The 23,827-nt window shown below is 45.7% G+C and overlaps 1 protein-coding gene and 1 pseudogene across 2 annotated transcripts in view; one reads left to right on the top strand and one right to left on the bottom strand.

Annotated features, from left to right (window-relative positions):
- PIGQ (phosphatidylinositol glycan anchor biosynthesis class Q) overlaps window positions 1-23,827 on the bottom strand; it is a 196,970-nt gene that overhangs the window by 162,250 nt on the left and 10,893 nt on the right. The gene's annotated exons all lie outside the window — the stretch shown is intronic.
- On the top strand, window positions 19,213-20,892 carry LOC144784339 (thiol S-methyltransferase TMT1B pseudogene; annotated as a pseudogene).

Genomic DNA, 23,827 nt, shown 5'->3' with positions numbered 1-23,827 from the left:
AACTAATTCCCCCGTACATTTCGCGGAAATCCTAAGCGAAATCTTAAATATTTCTGATACCACTGGGGTCTCAAAGGTATTTAAGACAGTATTTTCGATGGCATTAACACCATTCAAAGCCATACTGGGTATTTTTCCAGATTTCGTCCATTCGATTTTTGGCGGACTTCCCCTGATCCTGGGACTAATTGCAGGAATCCTATTCCTAGTCCTTATTTTTCGTTATGGCAACCCATGTCACAGATCAAACTCTCGCGACAATGGAAGATACGATCCTAGCCATTGGATACCGGGACCGGATATCAAAAATCCTGGGACTATCCCGGCTTAGAGACCTAAACATGACTTGGTTTCTATCATTTCGACCAATGTGGCAAAGATGTGTTTTACCTGTACTAAGGTGTCTGCTATGCGGAGAAGAATGCGTGTTAGACACCTGTCTGACGCTACAATCGGATGCGCCAGTGGATGCAGATACACTGTTGGTTCCTACCAAGGTTCACGCTTTGTGCTGCCCTCAAATGCTGCCAATCCTGATGACGGCATTCCTGGAATCTTCACCACTACGATTGAAGAGTAGTGAAGTTCAAGATGAAAGCAACATCGAACAGGTACGACCTTCTGTCAGCAATGCAAATCAGAATGTCAATGGAGACAATCATGCGCACGAATGCATGGTTACCCCTATTTCCGACTTAGTGGAACTTTCCCATGAAGCTGTTGACAGTTTTTTCGAAAGCCTGAATGATATGATGTTCTCTCCGGAACAGAAATAGAGACTTTTGAGTAAACTCGCACACGGCGTTCCCTGAATTCGGCCTTCAATTTTAAAAATAAAGTCACATGAACAATTTCACTCCAGTTCACGGACAGCAATTTTTTTCAGCAAGCCCCTTAAAATATTTTTCTACATATTTTTTCCCGGGACACTGATCTTCTGCTTAAAGTAAGAAACTATTCCTAGAGAACTAAAATTTCTATTTTTAGATACTTTATAGACTTTAGCTGCCCGCTGGGATGTTCACAAATATTTTATTATGTGATGAAATGGTCTCGAACTTCCTTTCTGTATAGCAATATTAAGAGCCATTTCATGTGTATTTCTCATATACCAATAAGCAATAATGCATAACAATGCGTGTTTACTTTTGCATTTAATTCATAGCTTAAGTCCATACAATATATATGACTGCAATTTTTCAGTATATTTGAAAATTTCGAAATGCATTTATGTATTTTGGGGTGGTAAGGTATACACTATACTCTATAGTATGTTGTACTATGTTATACTATGCATAGATTAGTAGATATGACCATAGTTAGCGTGGAGTGGGTGTCGTGTATTTCTATAGGTTCTGAATCAGTCCCCCTATTCCTGACCCTATTCTGGTTAAACTAACTATCAAGTTAACTAACAGTCAGCCCATGAGGCAAGAAAACCCCCATGATGCAGATACCGTTATCTGACGCAGTCACACTACGGCACAGGAACGTGTTATCTGATTAGGTCATAACGCTTGAGATCTAATTAGACAAGCGACATTCCTCCAGCCCCTGATAAGGCATACGGCGTTCTCATAACAAATCAAACCTATGACAACCTGGACAATCCGTGCGGCCATTGTTTTGATTTCACAGAGAACTTTAGTAAAGAATGTGCTAACGAGCAAGTCGTATGACATCTTTATTGACGTACCTATGTCCATCCTTACGTCAATCTCGGCACCTTTAAGGTATAAATATTGCCGACCTGGCCCTATGCAAACACACGCGTGGTGACAAGACGGAGCAGCCATACTTGCCGAAGCCGAGAGCAGAAGCAGACCCCGCTGGCAACAGCCCCGCCTTCCTGACGCGCTGAGAGACGCGCTGCTATCTCAAGCCGAGAGACCCAGCACCGGCGCTTCTGGGCAGCCCTCGCAGGCAGCCTGGAATATCGAGAGCAGAGAAAGAGATACCATTCCTCATCCATCCTAAATTCCAGGTACAGAACTGAATAACCCCTCACAGAGAGTTCTTTAGTTATTCACTTGGCAAAAACAAACTTAACTTAAAACTGTAACTTTCTATTCCCGCCCACGCATTAGACTTAGGTCAGGTACACGGGGTAGGCGTATTTAGAAACACCAGTTGAGTACGTTTAGTCAAATGTATATGTGTATGTAAATATATTTTAATCATTTTAAACATCATATGGCTCAGAAACCATATCAATGTTTTTACAGTATTATTTTATACTATTGCTTTTAATGTATGCACTTTACTTAACTATAAGTATTGCAATAATATCGATCCATTTCTCTTGTACGAGAAAAGAGACTGATCAATAAATAACATCTTTTATTGAACACGCCCGTCTCTTCCTTTTCTCTACATTCTGATGAGACTAAGAATGCACGTACTGACTGAGTAAAATAATTGCCTTGTGCTCACACGACTCTCGAGATTGACTCTTGATTAGGGGAGAGCAAAGTTGTCATGTTCTATGGTTGTCAGAAACTAAATCCCTTCTTGTCTAATCAGGGGAGTTAATTCCTTCCTTGAACATTCGAGAAAGTTTCTAGCGAACTCTGAGCTTAGCTGGCAAACCCAAAAATTAAGTCTAGTATCGACAGTAGTAGACCTAGTTAACGTCTGGCCTAGGCCTTTACTGCTGTAGGTACTATTCCAATGCGCAGAGCCTATTGGGAAAATAGGAGCTACACTACAGCCCCGTAGATTATTTGTGAGGATTTAGGAGTAGAAATGTTCACAGAGGGTATGTACTGGTGCCCATTGTTTAGAAGGTGGACCGTAAAGGTAAACCTACGTTTTCTAAAATGTACTTTCAGGAGGCCTCAGTGAAAGAGATCAATGTGGCTGCACTATTCAATGGCAGTGTCAGATGGACACTCATTTCCAGTGATTGATTTCCCCAGAGTGTACTTGAAGGGTAGATCTGCAGGGTCAGTAATGTCTGCCACATGCCATTGGCCACTCTGGACTCAGATGGTTGCCTAGGGAAGGATAGCTGTATCACCAGAGATGTTTGTAGGTGGCACATTTGGTAGTGACTGACCACAGGCATGAGGGAAATCTAAGAGGGCAATTACCAATATTGCCCTGCAGAGTAACACTCATTGTATTAAATGTGTCATTAGACCCAAGAGAAGAGTAACCGCTAGAATGCAGTTGAATTCTGAAATGTTGAGAAGATTGGGCCAGGAGTTATCCACTATCTACTCATCTGTGAACGAATGCTGAGACATGTATTGGAGGGGTGACTTCTGATAGTAAGGTGCTTCCTTTGCTGTGATGCTGATGGTGGTCAGGACACATAGACCCTACAGACTGTAGCGTAGCACACAGTGTGCCACCATTAATTGTCTAGACAGGGCACCAATCCATGAAGTCCTATACTCCCTGCTTCAAGACACAGACCTTAAGTGAAGTATTATTCATAGGGTACAACCCTTAGGATGGCGGAGTTCAGGCCTGAAGAAAGGAGCCTAAAGGAGTCTCCAGCTTAAGATTGTATTCTACCACCCTAAGAGGACTAGTGAGTTGAGAAGCCTCAGGAATGTAACTAAGCTAATAGTTTAGGAAAGAGACCTTTTCTCAGATTGGGTTGGTGTCACTAATTGCTTGCATGGCCATGGAAGACCGTTGGGCTAACTTGCTCTGGGTGGGTGCAAAAACCCTGGCTTTTCAGAGGAAAGACAGAACTGTGTGCGAGAGTTGTCCGCTTCCGGTCACAACAGCTTTAGTCTGCTGTTAGGTATGGTGTCTCCATGACTGTGATGGATTGTGATGCCCGCCCATTACCTGAGAATGACATCACTATCAGTGTCTCTTTCCCACAAAATCTTTGTGTGAGCCCAATACTGATAGGAAGGAGACTTGGGCAGGTGTCTCCGTCTGATGTTGAGAGCCTACCACTGAGATTTGTAGTTCCCTCAGTCCTGAGTGAACCAAAATTACACAGACTCTGCCAGAATAGAGGCCAGAAACAACAGGTAACTCTTTAACAATCCATATGTTGGAAATTGGATTTACTGCAAGGCACTGGATTTATATATTTACCAGTCAATTGGCACTGGCTGGGAGCAGTAAGTTGACAGATGGCAATTTTGAAAGCCTATATTAAATTAGACGGTGCCTTAGCATTTTGGTCACCTGTTGTTAGAACTTGTGGTTGATGTTAGAATTACCTTGGCGGGGATTCTCAGGCCAGGATCAGGGTCAGGGTCCTCAGTGTTTATGATTAATGTTGGTAGGGGAGACTGTCCGAGAAGTATTAGGGTGACGAGAGAAGAGCAAAACAGACAAGTACCCACGTTAAATTCGATGGATTATCTATGCTCTGATGTCTTAACAATGAAGGGGGTGCATAAGAAATCCATTTTACAGTTTTGGAAGATGGCAGCCGCTTAAGACGGCCGATTTGCAGCTCCCCGACCAGTGGCAAGGTTCCGCCCATACCCGCTAAACTTAAGCTCTGAAGCATGCTTGGTACAATTGCAAATACCTGTGTCATGAACAAGAATGAGAACCGTAAGAAGGAAATCGGCTGGAGCTTACCTTGGTTAGAGATCATCTTGCGGCATCTTGAAACTCCTCAGGGGGGTATTTAAAAAAAATATATAGAAAACAATATCGAACTGGTCAAAAGTAAAGAAGGGTGCAAAGCCCACAATAAAAATCAAGATGGCCTAGTGGAAGCAGCTGAGATAAATCTCGTACAAACAAAACAGAAAAAGAAGCAAAGTTGCAACTCGCTCACCATCTCAAAAGAGCAGTAGTGGGTAATAATTGGGACCACGAGTGAGAGGCAAATGGCTTCTTTTTTTCCTTATTGGATGGTACCTGGTCTGCGGATGGTTCAGAGTCAAACGTGGATTCCAGTGAGACTGACAGCTTGCCAGGTACTAGCAGAGTAGATTCAGCAGCCAATACGCGAAAAGTGATAAGAAAACCTGGTGGATGTGATGGCAAGGGAGATAAAGACCTTAAATGGAACTATTCCCCGGGTGATCAGCTGGTTGGAAATTATGCAACCAGGCTTCAAGATGCTCACCAAGCAGCTCCCCCTACTCTGGATACTATTCTACAGTGTATCATATCACATCGTGAAGAGGCCCGGCAGGAAAGCCATCGCTCACAGGTGGCAGTTCATATGCTGCAGGGGTCTGTCAGGAAGGTTGCCAAGACATGTAATGTCATCAGTGAGCAGCTGACGGACTTGGAGCTGAGAGCAGCTGCCCTTGAGACAGACATTGCTGGTGCTTGGGGACAAGCGGAAGCTCATGAATCTCAACTTATCGACAACCTGTGGAAGCAGGAAGACCAAGAGAACCACTAATGACGGAATAACCTTCGGTTCTTAAGGACCCCGGAAGGAAGGGAAGGGTCTGATGTGCGGTTGTATATGGTAAAACTGCTGCGTTAGGCCTTCCCAGATTTAGAAGGATGGGATTGGCTGTATGAGATGCAAAGAGTGCACCGGGTCCACTTCTCCCTTCGACAGCCAGTAAGACCTGATGCAATACCCCGTGCTGTGCTGGTGTATTTTGGAAAGTTTTTGCTGCAACAGAACATCTTTGAGAAAGCTAGTCCAGAAACTCGAAGATCTGCTGAGGACTTTTCTTTCTTCACCAAGCCAGAATTTTGTCACATAACTTTTGAACAGCACTGGCATTTACGCCAAATGATTAAGCCATTTCAGGATAAGGGTGCACAAGCCTTCTTAATGAACCCGGCTCGTCTGAAAGTGATCTGTGGGGATCGTACCAGATTCTTTAACTCTAAAATTAACGCCAAGGACTTTCTTGCTGATGGTGGGGTATAACTGCAGGTTATATAGTTGTGCAACCCGTTAGCTCTGTCTATGGGCCCTCATTGGTAGCTTACATGGCAAACTTAGCCTACTAGCTCCACTAGATGGTTACAGGGGTGTGGGTTAATAGAGTATGATTGATAAGTAACCACAGCCACTGGTTGGGGGGAGCTGCTCCCCATCCACCACAGACCGATGCCAAGGCAGGTCTGTATCTCCTCAGCAAAGGGGTGTTCAAGGGTAGGTGGGATAGAGTGGGGCAGAAGGGTTGGCAGGGGATGTTGGGATGGGGATATGAGGAGCGATGGTGGTGGGGGGTTGGTGTAGCAGTGGGAAAAAAACAGAGACAGAGGGGTTGTTATGATTTTTGTGTAGTTATTTTCAGATTCTGGATCTGTTTGTTTATGTATTACAAATATGGGTAGGCTGTCTGTTCAATAAACATTTGTGGTCTTAATGACAAAGTTAAACGCGGTAGGGTTAGCAAAGTATTAAGATCCTTGGGGTATACATAATATGTCAACAAGAAACCCACATCCTGTGGGATAGGAGAGGGTCTATGCTAATTCCATGATATACACTGAGGGCCTACTGTACCCAGACCACCACGATTAGAGGGGTCGCAATTGATGTGACAAATTATTTTCCTCCAGCAAGGCAAGTCCTGGGAAATAAATGGGGGCGATGGGCAATTGTTAAAATATCTATAGAGTTAATGGTTTGTACAATCTTTTGCTCTAATCAAGATGATCGTAGGGTATTAGAAGAATCTGAGATGGAATTAGCCTCTTGGTCGGATTGCCTTATTGTATGTGGGGACTGTAACATTCACTTGGCTGTTAGTGGAGTTACTATCAATAAGTACCAGGGGAGAGAGCCACACGTGTGTAAGGCACTTGCTTCTTTAATAACTAGTCATGGGCTAACTGATGCTTGGGCCATGAGGAACCTTAGGAATCCTGGCTACACATACTTCTCTTTTCCCCACAAGAAATACGTGAGGTGTGACTACTTTTTTGTGTCCACTACTCTGTTGGATGACGGAAATATCAGGAAGTTACCCAAAATACTCGCGGACCACAACCCCTTGGTGCTTGATATATGGTACAAGGGCACTTGAGACACCAATCCAAATTGACTTTTAACAGTAAACATCTGAATAATTACCTATTTATAGAGTATATCAGGGGATGGACTCAACTGTTTTTTTTAAGACAATCAGATACAGTGCCTCCAGGGAAGTAGTCTGGGATGCATTTAATGCAGGATTAAGGGGTGAGGTTGGAAGTTTTGTCAGATTTCATAGAAAAAGACAGCAAGATGAAATGCATCGGTTGACCGCACAGCTAACCTCACTTGAGGAGAGACATACCACTGCAGTTGCCAGCAGACAGGAGGAAGTGGCCCAAGCCTACAACAGGGATAATTATGAGTATGGAGAGACTATTGGTAGATATTTATAATTGCATAGGAGACATAAGTCAACTAGAAATAGCATTGCTAAGATTAGAAGGAAAGATGGGACATATGCAACAGGCTCTAAGGAGGTTCTCAGTGTGTTAACAGGGTTTTACGGGGAACTCCACCAGGTAGAAACACAGGATATTGCCTCAGAGCTAGGGTGGCTGAGTACTGATGGGGGGGGATAGGGACCGCTCCCACTGTATTGCAAGAACTGGGGGCTGGTATTATACTTGGGGAAGTTATAGAGGCAATTCATATGATGGCCTTAGGGAAAACTGCTGGCCCGTACAGAATTCTCATGGAAATTTATAAGGTGCTTCAGGCAGAGCTTGCCCCCTTGTTATTAGATCTATATTTGGCTGTCCAGTATAGGGGGCAGTCCCCGCAGTCCTGGTTAGGCACCAATATAGTTTGGTTTTTTAAAGGAAGGGAAATCCCCAGAGGACCCAGCTTCATATTGTCCCATCTCACTAATCAATTCTGACGCAAATAAATCATCGCGGTTCGATTAGGTAAGAACATTCCCAGACTGGTAAGTCCATGGCAACATGGCTTTATACCAGGGAGAGGGACTACAGAACATATCTGGTGATTCATTATTTATTTGGGACATTCTAAGGGGTAATGCTTTGGACCACAAATTATTACTGCCATCAGAGCTATGAACTTGCACCCTTTTACGCCAGAATACAAATGATGGGCAGGGAATCCAAAAGGATTGAAGTAGTTAGAGGGACAAGGCAGGGGTGTCCTTGCTCGCCAATTCTCTTTGCCCTATATATTGACACATTTATCAGAACGATTTTGTCAGACCAGAAGATTAAGCCAGTATCAGTTAGGGGGTATGCCACTAAAGTATTGGCGTACGCTGATTACATAGCTATTGCATCCCCTGACCCACAGAGTGCAATTGCACAGGTAGAAATGTTGTCCAAGGAATTTGGCAGACATGCTGGCTATCCCTTAAACACTGAGAAGTCCAAGATTGTTTGCACTAAGAATATCACGCTTCAGGATCCACGTAGAACTGAAGTGGCCACATATCTCGGTATTGATGTAACGTCTAATATGGAATTAATTTGGGTAATGAACATGGTCCCTTTGATAGCTAAAATCAATAGGGATTTAAGAAGAAATGATAAGCTGCACCTCTCAATAATTAAGGTGTATGTAGCAAGGTGGTGGGGAGCACTACCGATATGGACTGGTGGACTTCTAATAACCCTTCCACCCCCTCTCTTTCACCGCTTCAGGACACCTGGGAAACGGAGTCCGAAGCGTGGTGGAGTCAACTTCCCACACGAAGTGCGGACTGTTCCTTTAATGGGGCCGAGTATACAGGAGAAGACACACCCACCTACGACGCACTACTGGGCGGAGTGAGCAGCTTGGAGGAACAAGGCACGCCCCCCTGTGACATGCTGTCTCGAGGAGTGGACAAGAAGCCGGAAGAGGAAGAAACGGTGTGTCCCGACACCTGGGAGAAGAGAAGAGAGCGAGCGGAGTGCGTGGAGAACGGAGAAGGAGCGAACAAGGAGAGCGGAGAACTGCGGAAGCAGTGCCTGGAGGCCAACGTTACCAAGCATCGCCCAGCCACACTCACGGAGAAGTGTGGCTCACACAGGTGCGTCACCGCGTATCGGGTTGGCTGGGGAGGCGTGGCAACGCAGTGTAGATAGTGTATATAGCGTCATATCATTCCTTATCGGATCATTCCTTCCCCCCTTTGTACCTCCTTTCCTCACCTCCAAACCTTCACCAGTTACACCATGTGAGACCTTGTAAAGCACTCCATCACCGGTCTCCTCACTACCCTGGTCCCCCTGGGGAATGTACTATCCGAAACAAGAAAGCTAAGAGTCCTCTCTTTTCCTTCCCGCATGTGGCGCTGGAACCCCACGAGAGAAGACGAACGGGTGACATCAGAGGCAGAGCAGAGGCGGATCAGTCCTAGAAGATCCCGCGGCCTTGCAGACACCTTGGATCCTGCATCTCTAGCAAGAGAGAGACTAACCCAGTGGAAGAAAAAAACCTTCATTAGAATAAAACCTCATTTACCTCACTCTGGTTTCCGTGTCCCTCCTTCTGAACCGCCACAACTGGTGTCAGAAGTGGGATCTGAGCCTTCCATCCCAACTGTAGAGATGGACCAATTAATACCACACATAATAAAGGGCCAAGAGAAGCTGGAATGGGCGGTCGAACGGCAGATGTCCTCAGCCCAGGCTGATCGAGAAACGTTCAAGGCAGCCATGACTGCTCAGATGGAGGGACTACAGAAAGCTTTGCAAGAGCCCGGTAGCGCACCCATGACAGAACGGAGAGCTCCAGTACCTCATCCGTCAGGGGTATCGCTTCAAAAATACAACCCTTGCAAGGACCCGGATGCCTTTTTAACGAACTTTGAGAGGGCTGCCAGAGCCTGTGGGTGGCCGGAAGACAAATGGCCGTTCTTCTTGACTCCCCTGCTGTCAGGCGAAGCGCAGGCGGCGTACCAAGTAGCGAACGCTACCGGGATCATTCCTTATCCACAGATAAAGACTATAATACTGGATCACCTAGGTATGGACTCAGAAGCCTACCGAGTCCGCTTCCGCAAAGAAAAAGGGTTGGTAGGCGAAAATCCGAAAACTTTGGTTTTTCGCTTAAAAAACGCGGCTGATAAGTGGATTCAGCCTGAGAGCAAAACTAAAGAAGAGATTATGGACTGCATATACCTCGAACAGTTCATGGAAGCTTTGCCCTACGTGACCCAGAGGTGGTTAAGGCAGCATGCAGGGCTAACGCCAGCTCAGGCGATTGAAATGGCCTCTACGTATTCTAGAGCACAACCAAAAGTTTACCCCTGGGAATCCGAGAAACCAAAATCACAGATGACTTCCAAACCAGAGAGAAAGGGGAAGCCCGGACTGGAGCCCTCCAAGCAAAAACCACACCGAGTCGAGTACCCAGTGATGAGGGGGCCCCAGTGCTTCGATTGCCGAGAGTGGGGCCACATAGCCCGGATGTGCCCAAGAAAGAAACAAAGCAAAGAACCAATGGAAGTGGGCTATGCTCCTAGAGCCGTCATGTATACAGCCGAAATGGGCCCATCCTTATATGTAAGAGTTATGGTTAACCAGAGGTGGGTTAGGGCGTTGCTAGATTCAGGCTGCCGACAGTCGGTTATACAAAAATCCTTGATACTCCCACACCAACTCATACCCAGTTCCCAGGTGTTTATCCGATGTGTCCACAGGGATGTGAAACCCTATACCCTGGCCGAACTTATGATACAACCCGGGGGTAGGAACCCTTGTAAGGTTAAGGTAGGAGCAGTCAATACTCTTCCTGAAGACCTGATCTTGGGGGTCGACAACCCCGACTTTGTAGCCCTGTTCAAGAAACAGACGCAGGAACCGGGACGGAGGACAACAAACTCCCTTATAGTAGCAGAACCATGGGCTCTAGATCGCAACTTTAGATTCGCCCAAGCAAACAACGCCACACTTTACAACGCGTGGGAGTCTGCCCACGCAGGACAGGGAGACCTTCAGGCACCATACCCCAGATTCATTATAGAAAAGGATTTACTATACCGGGAGGGAAAAGAGGGTGATCCAAAGCAATTGTTAGTACCCAAAGAGTTCATAGTTATTTACAACAAGGGGTGGTGATGGACAGAGTCTCTGAATTAAGCAGAGTACTCTCACCCAGTCAAGAGATCAGGGCTAGATCCAACACCGTTTTTTAGCTCATTGCACCATCCCAGTTTCAGAACCTGGCTGTATGCAAATTAGTCTGCCCCTGGCCCAGTGCATCATGGGAACAGGGCAGACCAGACTACAAAAGCCAATTCTTACACTGGGAAGGAAACAAGCTTCCGGGGACCGGTTTCTGGCATTTCAGCCGTCTTCGGCCCGGCTTGCTTGAATCCTGATGGTGCAATGAGCAAGGGACTCACATCTGAGTATACCCTTCCACGCTTAGGGTGGACAAAATTATTTACAACAAGGGGTGGTGATGGACAGAGTCTCTGAATTAAGCAGAGTACTCTCGCCCAGTCAAGAGATCAGGGCTAGATCCAACACCGTTTTTTAGCTCATTGCACCATCCCAGTTTCAGAACCTGGCTGTATGCAAATTAGTCTGTCCGTGGCCCAGTGCATCATGGGAACAGGGCAGACCAGACTACAAAAGCCAATTCTTACACTGGGAAGGAAACAAGCTTCCGGGGACCGGTTTCTGGCATTTCAGCCGTCTTCGGCCCGGCTTGCTTGAATCCTGATGGTGCAATGAGCAAGGGACTCACATCTGAGTATACCCTTCCACGCTTAGGGTGGACAAAATTATTTGCAACAAGGGGTGGTGATGGACAGAGTCTCTGAATTAAGCAGAGTACTCTCACCCAGTCAAGAGATCAGGGCTAGATCCAACACCGTTTTTTAGCTCATTGCACCATCCCAGTTTCAGAACCTGGCTGTATGCAAATTAGTCTGTCCCTGGCCCAGTGCATCATGGGAACAGGGCAGACCAGACTACAAAAGCCAATTCTTACACTGGGAAGGAAACAAGCTTCCGGGGACCGGTTTCTGGCATTTCAGCCATCTTCGGCCCGGCTTGCTTGAATCCTGATGGTGCAATGAGCAAGGGACTCACATCTGAGTATACCCTTCCACGCTTAGGGTGGACAAAATTATTTACAACAAGGGGTGGTGATGGACAGAGTCTCTGAATTAAGCAGAGTACTCTCACCCAGTCAAGAGATCAGGGCTAGATCCAACACCGTTTTTTAGCTCATTGAGTTCAGAGAGCAGGTATTATATTATGCCCATACACACTTAACTGCTGGTCACATTGGGGCGGAGAAAACACTACAGAACATATTAAAGTGTTTTTTTTGGCCTGGCCTGTACAAGGAAGCAACAGCCTTTTGTAGGACCTGTGAGGTTTGCCAGCGGAGGAACTTACAGAGACCCCCAGCTGTTCCCTTACAACCAATGCCTATCATAGGCCAACCATTTGAGAGGGTTGGCATGGACATCATTGGGCCTCTGCCGCGTTCTTCCAAAGGGAACACCTACGCGCTAGTGATTGTAGATTACGCCACCAGATTCCCCGAAGCTTTCGCCCTCAAATCACCCACAACAAAGAACATAGCGGAGAAGTTCTTAGAACTGTTTGCTCGAGTAGGGTTCCCTAAAGAGGTTGTAACCAACCAAGGGACTCCATTCGTTTCTAAGCTAATGAAAGAGGTCACCAAGTCATTAAATATCCAACAAATACGTACGTCTGCTTATCACCCGCAGACAGACGGGTTAGTGGAGCATTACAATCGTTCACTCAAAACCACATTGAGGAAAATGTTATCCCTAGAAAACCGAGACTGGGACCGTCTACTCCCATTGGCCCTATATGTCTTGCGGGCACAAGTACAAAGCTTCACTGGGTATCCTGCTTTCGAACTGCTTTATGGAAGACAGCCTAGATCACTGCTCGAAATAACCCGAGAGGCCTGGGAAAGAGAAGAACAAGAAGAATCCAGGTCTCTCCTAGAGTATACTCAGCTCCTGCGAAGCAAGATAGGGAAATTGAGGGATCTGGCTTATTCCAACATCGAATGTAGCCAGCTACGCCAGAAAAAAAACATATGACAGAGGAAAAAATGGAGAACGCTAAAGATAGGGGATTGGGCTTTGATCCTAATGCCAACGACAGCACAAAAAATTCCAGAGAGAATGGGGCCGTATCCGGTTGTTGAAGTAATCGGAACAACAACCTATAGACTCCAGATATCTCAGGCCAGAAAACAATGCTTTCATATAAACATGCTGAAGAAGTGGTTAGGACCTTCACCCAGGAACGCCCAGTTCATTTTGCCATCCACTATAGATGCCACCACCCTTGAAGCACTACCCATTAACCAGGAAATCAGTGCCGATATGAAACAGGAAGTAGTAGACACCCTCATTCCTTTTGCAGACCTATTTTCAGATCAACCAGGTAGTACCACCTTGATAGAACACAGAATAGACACTGAGCCAGGGAAGACTGTGAAAAAACGACCGTTTCGGATTCCAGCTGCTAGGCAGGAGTCCGTGAGGAAAGAGGTACAGGAGATGTTGCGCTTAGGAGTAATCAGACCATCACGTAGCAGCTGGTCATCACCAATTGTAATGGTGCTTAAACCTGACGGCACCATGAGGGTCTGTATGGATTTTAGAGCACTCAATTCCATTTCCTCATTTGATGCGTACCCCATACCAAGGGTAGACGAGTTAATCGCGTGCATTGGGGAAGCTCGTTTCATTACGACATTAGACCTAACGGAGGGGTACTGGCAAGTGCCTCTAAGGAAGGAGAACAGCCTTCTCTACGGACAAAGGACTTTTTGAATTTAACGTGTTGCCATTCGAATTACACGGAGCACCAGCCACATTCCAAAGGTTAATGCACAAGATTCTCCTTCCTTTCCGAGCCTTCTACTCCGTGTATTTGGACGACATCGTCATTTTCAGTGAGTCCTGGCAGACCCACCTGAACCACCTCCAGACCATATTGCTGGCACTAAGAGACGCCGGGTTGCATATAAATGCCAAGAAGTCCAGAGCTGCATATACTAAGGTCAAATATCTGGGGTACATGCTTGGTGAGGGAATCTAAGCACCCCAGGAGGAGAAGGTTAAAGCAATAAGAGACACGCCATTTCCCAGCACAAAAAAAGAACTGAGGGCCTTCCTAGGCCTTATAGGTTACTACCGACGGTTCTTTGCCAACTTCGCGGAAATGGCTAGTCCCCTGACCACTCTCCTCCAGAAGGGGGTGAGTCCAAAACAGATACAGTATCCACCTGTGGAGGCAAAGAGGGCGTTAAAAGACCTGAAGGAAGCAATAACCACCAGTCCCATCTTAATAGCCCCAGACTTTGAGAAACCCTTTATGGTAGCTACAGACGCGTCCGACACTGGCATAGGCGCTGTCCTCTCCCAGATAGGAAACGATGGACTCGAGCATCCACTTCTGTTTATAAGCAGGAAACTACACCCTCGTGAAAGGAAATGTTTAGCAATACGCTGGGCAGTAGACAAACTGAAGTATTATCTCGAGGGAAAACAGTTCACCCTTTTTACGGACCATGCCCCTCTACAGTGGATGAACAGACAGAAGTCACAAAATCAGAGGGTCCTGAGGTGGTTCCTCTTCTTGCAGCCCTACTCCTTCACCATACAACATAAGAAGGGTAGGGATCATGGCAATGCAGATTTTCTTTCTAGACTATGTCCTCTCCCGATCGGGAGAATCTAAGGGGGGAGGAGTGTAGCAAGGTGGTGGGAGCACTACCGATATGGACTGGTGGACTACTGATAACCCTTCCACCCCCTCTCTTTCACCGCTTCAGGACACCTGGGAAACGGAGTCTGAAGCGTGGTGGAATCAACTTCCCACACGAAGGGCGGACTGTTCCTTTAATGGGGCCGAGTATACAGGAGAAGACACACCCACCTACGACGCGCTACTGGGCCGAGTGAGCAGCTTGGAGGAACAAGGCACGCCCCCCTGTGACGTGCTGTCTCGAGGAGTGGACAAGAAGCCGGATGCCGGAAGAGGAAGAAACGGTGTGTCCCGACACCTGGGAGAAGAGAAGAGAGCGAGCGGAGTGCGGGGAGAACGGAGAAGGAGCGAACAAGGAGAGCGGAGAGGAGCGGAGGATGGCGGAAGCAGTGCCTGGAGGCCAATGTTACCAAGCATCGCCCAGCCACACTCATGGAGGAGTGTGGCTCACACAGGTGTGTCACCGCGTATCGGGTTGGCTGGGGAGGCGTGGCAACGCAGTGTAGATAGTGTATATAGCATCATATCATTCCTTATCGGATCATTCCTTCCCCCCTTTGTACCTCCTTTCCTCACCTCCAAACCTTCACCAGTTACACCACGTGAGACCTTGTAAAGCACTCCATCATCAGTGTCCTCACTACCCTGGTCCCCTTGGGGAACGTACTATCCGGAACAAGAAAGCTAAGAGTCCTCTCTTTTCCTTCCTGCATGTGGCGCTGGAACCCCACGAGAGAAGACGAAGGGTGACATCAGAGGCAGAGCAGAGGCGGATCAGTCCTAGAAGATCCCGCGGCCTTGCAGACACCTTGGATCCTGCATCTCTAGCAAGAGAGAGACTAACCCAGCGGAAGAAAAAAAACCTTCATTAGAATAAAACCTCATTTACCTCACTCTGGTTTCCGTGTCCCTCCTTCTGAACCGCCACAACGTAACACCCTTAAAATGACAATGTTTCCAAAGGTACTCTACCTATTTCGCTGTATCCCTCTCGAGCCTGAACCTTTTTTTATCAAAAAACTAGATACACTATTTTCAAATTTTATATGGCACTTTCTGAAAATTAGACAGTCACTCAAATTTCAATCCCTCCCTCCGGGAGCAAGGGGGTGGGGCGGTTCCAAACTTACTTTATTACTATTGGGCCACAATGCTACAACAGATGGGTATCCTGTTCAAGCCAGACAAAGGGGATATGGGTCACATGGCAATACAGGAAGCCGAAGCCCACCATCTATATATGAATTGACTATTGGAAGACAGCACGGGGTGTTGGTACGGCAGCTGGAGGCTAGCTACTATAAGAATTAATGAATCAAGTCCCTCAGAGCAGCCTGGAAAGTATGGCATAAAGCTGGTAGATTGACGAAGATACCAAGGCTCCATAAATATACACCCATTTGGCGTTCACCAGTTTTTTTCGGTCCCAGTTTATGATGGTATGGGAAAACAATGGGAGCAATCCGGTATAAATAAAATAGGGGATATTTTTTGTACGGATGGCTTGGCCCCTTTTGTTGAGCTACAGGAGCTCTATGGCATCGATGCTTGATCCTATTTTAAGTATATTCAAATTAAAGAAATTATTAGTCAGTTTAAGCCTGACATAATGTCTATAGATAAGATTCCTCTTTTAGAAGCTATTCTTTATAAAGAGTCCCGGATACAGCATATATATAACATCTTTATAGAAGCTACTCCAGATGACCTAGTAAAAACAGAATCTAACTGGGCCAGGAAGCTAGGTGATAACGATAGGGATCTATGTATGTTAATCGATCCCTCCAACAAGATCCTTCTTTCAGCTAACCTGAAGCCTCAACACTATAAAACGATTTTAAATTTGTATTTCACCCTTGTCAGGCTATTCGGGTGGGGTAAAATGGGAAATGATCAGTGCCCACGGTGTGGACAAGGCCCTGCTGATCTGGTCCATATGTTCTATGAGTGTGAGAAATTGGACTCTCTAAAAAGGGGTATTGAAATGTTCCTTCAAAAAGCATTAGGACAAGGAGTGAGCATCTCTCCAGCTATGATGCTGTTAGGCTACGATGAGCAAGCCCAGTTAAAACCGACGCATACATACTTTATCTTCATTTCGGTGGCAGTAGCTCGATTGTTGATCGCTATAAAGTGGAAAGATCCAGACCCGCCTTCATATGCTGCTTGGTTTGCCCGGATGCTACATATTTGTAATAAAAAAAAGGCTTTATACAACTGAGGGTCACGGTCCATGAAACGAGGTAAAAAGATCTGGGGCCCTATGCTTAAATGGGGTCTCTAATGAGTAGGTGGTATCAGCTTGGTCTGACTTTTTTAGGTTTTGCCTGGCGAAAAGATGCGCTCTGCGCATCTTTTTCGCGCAGGCGAAATCCTGATGAGAACTGTAGTGTGGCTTTGGTTCGGCCCTCGTCATTCATTGGCTGGCTCCATAAATGGAGCCTAGCCATTGGACGAGGGGCCTGTCCGTCAATGCCGGACCAGATTCGGGGGCGTTCCCGACATTCTTTGGCTTTTGCCGACGTCACGCGACGTCAGCCGAAAGCCGGGAACGCCCCCGAATCTGGTCCGGCATTGCCGGCACCTGCCTCTGCCTTCCTGCTCGGGACATTGCACAAAAGTCGCTCGATAGCCCCTACCTCCCGCTCCGTGGCAGCCCGTCTCCCTCCCTCTCCTCAGGCCGGCCAGCCGAAGGAAGCAGCCGTCCGCCTCCAGCCAGGGCCGCGCTGGGATTGGCCCAGCCGGCCGAGCCTCCACCACGTCATCGGGAGGAGGAGTGGAGAGCAGGAAGCAAGAGATCTGCTGGAAGATGTCCAGGTGAGTGCTTTGTTTTTTAGTTTGTTGCTTTGTCCGTGTGTGTGTGTCTGTTCCCGCCCCTCACCCTCCCGCTGTCAGTGTGTGGCCGTTCCCGACCCCCCTCCCGCTCTTTGTGCCTTTCCAACCCCCCCTCCTAGCTGGCACCCGCCTTCCTGCTCCGGCCAAGGGTCGCCTACAATCCCTGACGAACCCCAACAGCTCTCTTCCACCAAGGGAGAATGTGCACCAGCAGAGGCAGGCAGTCTCTGACTCAACTGTCTCGCACACAAGGCTCGTGGTTCAGGCGGGGAGTCTCTGGACTACTCTCGGCCTACTGCGGGCACCGGAGCCGGCCGATAACGTAGCCCTGCAGCCCAATTCCTGCCAGCTCCCCACTGCATCGCGAAACTCGAAGTCCGCTCCTGTTCGGACTTCGGGACAAGCAGTCGCGCCCCCCCTTACCGGGTACAGTTGTTCACGCTAGCTCCTCAGAAGGGCAGCAGGGGCAGCCTACGACGCCAGCAACAAGAGGGCACTCGCTGGCTTTGTCCCAGACTTTCCAAGGCTCCGGCGTCACAGTTGGGTGCCGCCGATCTCTCTGCGCGGCGGCCTCACAAAAGGTCCAGCAGTCAGCCCGATCGGCGATGACAGGTGTCCGTAGACCGCTCCCCGTCCAGAATTTCGGCAGCTGACTCAGGTAGGGCAGGATATTCCGCGGTGGCCGGCAGAGCAGCACTACAGCACTGCCATCCTGCCGCGCGCCAAGCCACGCCCGCGGGAAACACTGAATTAGGTGTTTGAATACACCATGACCCCAAATTGATGACATGTGAAAACTATGGCACTGCTCTCACAAAATTGGAAAGCCAGGTTGTGAGATGGGTCCTATTGCCACTATCAATAGCCGACAGAATTGCAATCCAGAAAATGGTGTTGCCCCGCTTTATTTTTCTATTAACAAACATACCCACAGCACTCACACAACAGTTTTTCACAAGACTGCGCTCCTGTATGACCACCCCTACTTGGGCAGGCAAACAACCCAAGGTAGGGTGGAAGGAGCTTACTCTGCCATATACACAAGGTAGTTTCGGGGCCCCAGACTTGCCGCTTTATTATCTTTGCACCCAAGCACAATACGTGCATTATTGGATACACCCACATGCATATCTATCGCACGAGGCACTGGAGAACGATAGTGATCATCCACTGCCATTTTATTGCTCCCAAAACGGTACACTCCACGGGCCGAAATTAACCCAGTGCACAATACAATTACAGCATGGTACAAGACGGGCTAATAAACTCCCGGCATATGCTACCGGCCCTGCCTTACAACACCATCCTCAAATAACAGTGATGCAGGAGAATAAAACGCAAAAACTTCTGGGCGAAATGGGACTGCATACAATGATTGAAATATTTCCCAATGGCTAATTCATAACACAATTGGACGTTATCCCAGCTGCTAACCGCACGCCGCTAATGTTATTTGCATATTTTAGATTACGAGCTGCAGTGAGATATTTATCCTACATTTCCTGAAGAACCCCCAACGCACAATACCCTAAAGCACTCTAGAGCATCGACTTGTAGCAAATATTTATTTATTCGTTACTTCTTTATAAAAAAACAAATTAATTAATTACATTTCCTTGCATAAAGGAATAATTCTGGACATGATTGGCAATCTATTTATCGTGTACAAAATATATACTATTAATTCCAGCTTTGTGTGCTATGGAACACCCTTGTTTGTAACGAAAAAACATACCGGTAACCTGAATGTGGACTCATCTGTGCATATGGTGTGCATTATTCCTACAAAGTAAATCCAGCGCAGCTCAGACACGCATCAGCTCGAGAGCGCAGACCTCAGAGGCGGCGGCGCCCTCGGCTCCGAACATGGGCCTTCTCATAGCCACCCTTCAGGGGGGCATCATGCTGCTGACCCTGCCAGTGCACCTCTTGGCTCTCTTAGGAGTATGGCAGCCACTAGCCAATAAGATGTTTCCGTACGTGTTGGCCACATTTAGCCACGTCTACAACCGGAAGATACATTCCTTCAAGAAGACTCTTTTCACCAATATGCTAGACTTCGCCGGCCCCGGGGGGAAGCTCAACATTTTGGAGGTCGGAAGCGGAACGGGAACAAATTTCCAGTTTTTCCCGCCAGGATGCCGAGTCACGTGCACGGATCCGAACCCAGACTTCGAGCGCTTCCTGGGCAAGAGCGTTGCAGAAAATGACCACGTCCGGTTCACGCGCTTCCTCGTGGCGTCTGGGGAAGACATGTCGGCGGTGGCCAGCGGCTCCGCGGATGCTGTGGTCTGCACGCTGGTGCTGTGTTCGGTGCGGAACGTGGAGGGGGTCCTCAAGGAGGTGGTGCGAGTCCTCAGACCGGTGAGTATTCTGTAGTGCTATTTTGAGATGTACAAGTTTAATATGGCAGCTGACTTTCACTTTCTCTGAGTCACTATTTCGAAGCGCAGATTACAAGGGAAAACTCGGCAAAGCAATAGCTACGACCTATATATTGGGCAAATGGCACTGGTTTCCTGACCCACACTTCACATGAATTATGTCAAAGCTGAGATTATTACTTGTTCACAAATTACATATTTTAGCCAATAGAACGTGTGCACTTTCTAAACTTGTAGGATTGCACATTCATAAAGGTTAAAATTTACAGAGACTTTATCTGCCAGCCTATGGCGTTACTTACCCAAGCGAAGGGTCGTTTATAGGAATTCCATTCCATTGTTTGATCCTCTACCCCTTTCCTAAACAATTCCATGTTCCGCATTTTATGCAGTCTATGCTTCATAGCATGTATGGAAAACTTGGAATCACTGAAAAATCATAAAAATAATGCATGTAGGAGGCAAGAAATGATCCAGGCTTTGTAGGCAACAGGCACCTCTATGTAGGATCCTGGGCAACACCCACCCTCTTGCTGAGGCAGATCTTTATCTTTTTGTTAGGAATGTCGCAAAGCACACTTTTGAAAACACTGCACTTCACGTGCACAACTCGACTTGTGTCATTTGTATCGGTGTAAACCTACGATTTTGTGTACTTGACTGTACGCTTCTCCACATTTTAGTAAGTCAATGCCAAACATACTTTTATGATGCTAGTAATACAAAATATATATATCTCTCTCAAAAAAAAAATATATATAGATAGATACACATAGAGAGAGACAAATTGTGTTTATAATTTTTGAACTACAGTAACTCATTATTCCTCTAATAACTAGTATATCTTTTCCGGAAAACCAACTGGCTCTGCAGATTTTCCTTTATTTATTCCAGTATTTTCTAAAGTGTTAATTTAGGGAATTGGATATCCTTAAACAAAGTAGCTTAACTTCCTAGTTGAAATATTCTCTCTATAGGTCAGAACTATGATCTTGAAACTCCAAATATATTTCCCTTACATTTTCTATTGTTGTTGAAATATTATTTCTACTTTTTTTGGCCTTTGTCTTCTACAATAGAATGACATTCCTAGCATACAATTCTCCAAAAGCAACCCCACCTCAGCTTACTCAAATTATGATTCAGAATGCCTTACGCCTAAGAGATGTTTACGTGCCTCTGTTGCCTGCAATGTGTGGGGGCTCGCAGTGTGTGTGGGGGCTCGCAGTGTGTGTGGGGGGGCTCGCAGTGTGTGGGGGGCTCTGTGTGGCTGTGTGTGTGGGGGGCTCTGTGTGGGTGGGTGTGTGGGGGGCTCTGTGTGGGTGTGTGTGGGGGGCTCTGTGTGGGTGTTTGTCATTTGCGAGAGATTAAGCTATTGGCATTGTAAATGACAATGCCATTTATTTATGTTAAAAAAACATAAATAAAAATAATGTCAAGAGCAATGCCAATAGCTCTAACTTTAACAAAGGCAAAACCATTGCATTGTAAATGCTTGTTCTGCTCTAGCCAGTAGCTTAAAAGTATATAAGGCGTATAACAAGTAGCAAAATCTGTATATATGTTAGCAACTTTTGGACCACTGGAGAATTGCTACCGTGGCCTTGCTATAACCTAAATGCCTGATGCTTCTTTTATAGGTTAGTTATACATATGGACTAATTTATTGGGATTTATTTTAGCCTGATCCGGTGTATCGAACTATGAAATCGATTTATAGATGCTTTTTTACCCCTTTGAGTATATTTTATGGTATTATGTGCTGGAACCACCATGTTTATATACCACTCTGTATACTGCTATTTATACCTTTTTACTGCTTTTTTTTAGCATTTTATGATCTTAGCTACACTGAGTTTTCTGATATGGATTATGGACCGGTGAATTATCTGGGATAAATAATAAATGTTTTTTTTTTTTATTTAAAAGGAAATCCATTTTACCACATGTTTCCCCAGATTTTCCAATGTTGTTATTTGTAATCTAAATAGTTGGTGTTTTGTACCTCTGGGTAATATGGGCTTACCAACCAGGCCCAAACTGTGTGCCTTTCCTCAAAACATGGTAGCCCTTTTTGCTAATTAACTGTTATTTTTTTATATTTTTATAGGTTTGCTAAAGGAACTGCATAAATGTCAAATGCCACATTTGAGTTTGCAACAAACCTTTCACCAATCATGTTTGGAGCAAAATCTATCAGATGAGCTAAGAAGCAGCTGTTAACAGTGCAGTGAAGGCCTTGGCGCTGAAATGCAAGCTCAACCTGTTTTTGCAGTTGGAATGTCAAATGTAATACTATGGCCCTCATTACAATTTTCAGAATTACATCCAGATTGATAACTCCAGGTGAAACTCTGCCATGTGCAATTCTGAATGTCTCTGGACCCAGAACTTTCAGGTTTACAAACTCCAGACCCAATAATTCCAGACCTGGAGTAACCAGATGGCTTTCATACTGCTGAGGCATGAACTGTGAGCAGCAGTACTGCCCAACCCCTGCAGCAGCACAGGAGAGCAGCTTCTTTACTTTTGTTAAAGGGTAGGTTTCCAAAGTTGAGTATTACACCCTTGTGGATAAAGGAGGGAATTCCGGTGGTTGTTCTCGGGGGTATATATGTTAAAGCTCGCAACAATGTTCTCAAACATCAACTTTAAAAAAAATGTGTTCAATCTTCCATTAAGCGTGATTCTGTTTCTGATTCTAGATTTCCTGTGTCTGATATCCTTTCTGATAGCAAAGGTGGTCAATTCTCTGTAGGTGATTATGTCAAAATCAAGTTACCATTTCATGTCAAGAAAGAGGTTTCCCAGTGTTTTGGTAAAATTTATAAAATTGTGGTAAAGGGAAAAACATCTGCTTAATTTAACAATAATTCTTGGTGAAGTCTTAATAGACTTGCTAAGATTCCAAAAAATGTTTTGGACAAAATGTATGCTCAGGGTTCCCATCCTGGTCGTTGCTCACAGTTTTCTTCTTTTGCGGATGATTTGACGAATTCTCACTCATCCTCACTCATTACTCAAGGGGGACCTTTCTAAACAAGATATCATCTCTAGAAATCAAGTAATCTCTGAGACTATTGATTCCTTTGTGGTTGATTTTGTTACATTGAATTTAGAAGAGTCTTGTGGGGATTCCGATGTTGGTACTCAGGAAACCAAAAATAAGTCATGCTTGGGGGAAGTGGGTAATTCTGATCGTCCCAGAAGGGATAGATATTTATTTACCTGAGAAATTTGATGATTTTGTTATGTTTTAAGGGCATGTTGTGCCATGAGTTTCCTTGTTTATGAGAGTTTTCATCATTTAATTATGTTTCGGGGTTTGTTCCTTTTGTCCTTTTTTCTTTCTTTTCCTTGTCTTCCCTTTTTCTCCTCCTTCCTTTTCCCATATATTGGTCACTGTTTTTGCTTCTCTATAAAGAGAAGAGGTGTGTAGTGTTCTGACTGCGGGCTTTAGCTCGAGGTGGACAATCTGTACACTTAACAATAAAGCACGTGAACGTTCCTTGGGAACCATATCTCTGCGTTTGAATTAGGCTTCAACTATTCGTGCCTTTACTTTGTGTCAGGAGACGTTAGGACCTTGAACTAATAAACACGGTTCCTTACCTGCTTCTGCCTCTGTGTTTACTTCAATTTGGAATCTAAGTTTTTTCATACATATAAAAACAAGAAACAGTAAGTATTTTGTTGCCTACCTTTCAATACTAATTAATTGTAGTTTCCTTAGTACTTGTCTGAAACCATTATCTCAACTAGAAAAATGTAAAGTTAAACTAGAATGTGTCTTTAGTTTTCGTACAGCAATGAGAGATGACATTTCAGGAGGCAAAAGAAAATGTATCAGAAGATTTTCAAGTTCAATATACAAGGAGGTCTTGCCTGAGGAATCGCCATTCAAAATACATATGTTTCTTCAAAAGATTTAAATTTTTAATGCATTCCTTTTTCCCAAGGGCTCAATCATAATAGGTTTGTACCATTGATCACAATTTCTCTTTAAAGACTCCACAAGG

The sequence above is a fragment of the Lissotriton helveticus genome, chromosome 10 (assembly GCF_964261635.1).
Source record: "Lissotriton helveticus chromosome 10, aLisHel1.1, whole genome shotgun sequence".
Taxonomy (NCBI): Eukaryota; Metazoa; Chordata; class Amphibia; order Caudata; family Salamandridae; genus Lissotriton; species Lissotriton helveticus.
This window is presented reverse-complemented; position numbering and strand designations above follow the sequence as displayed.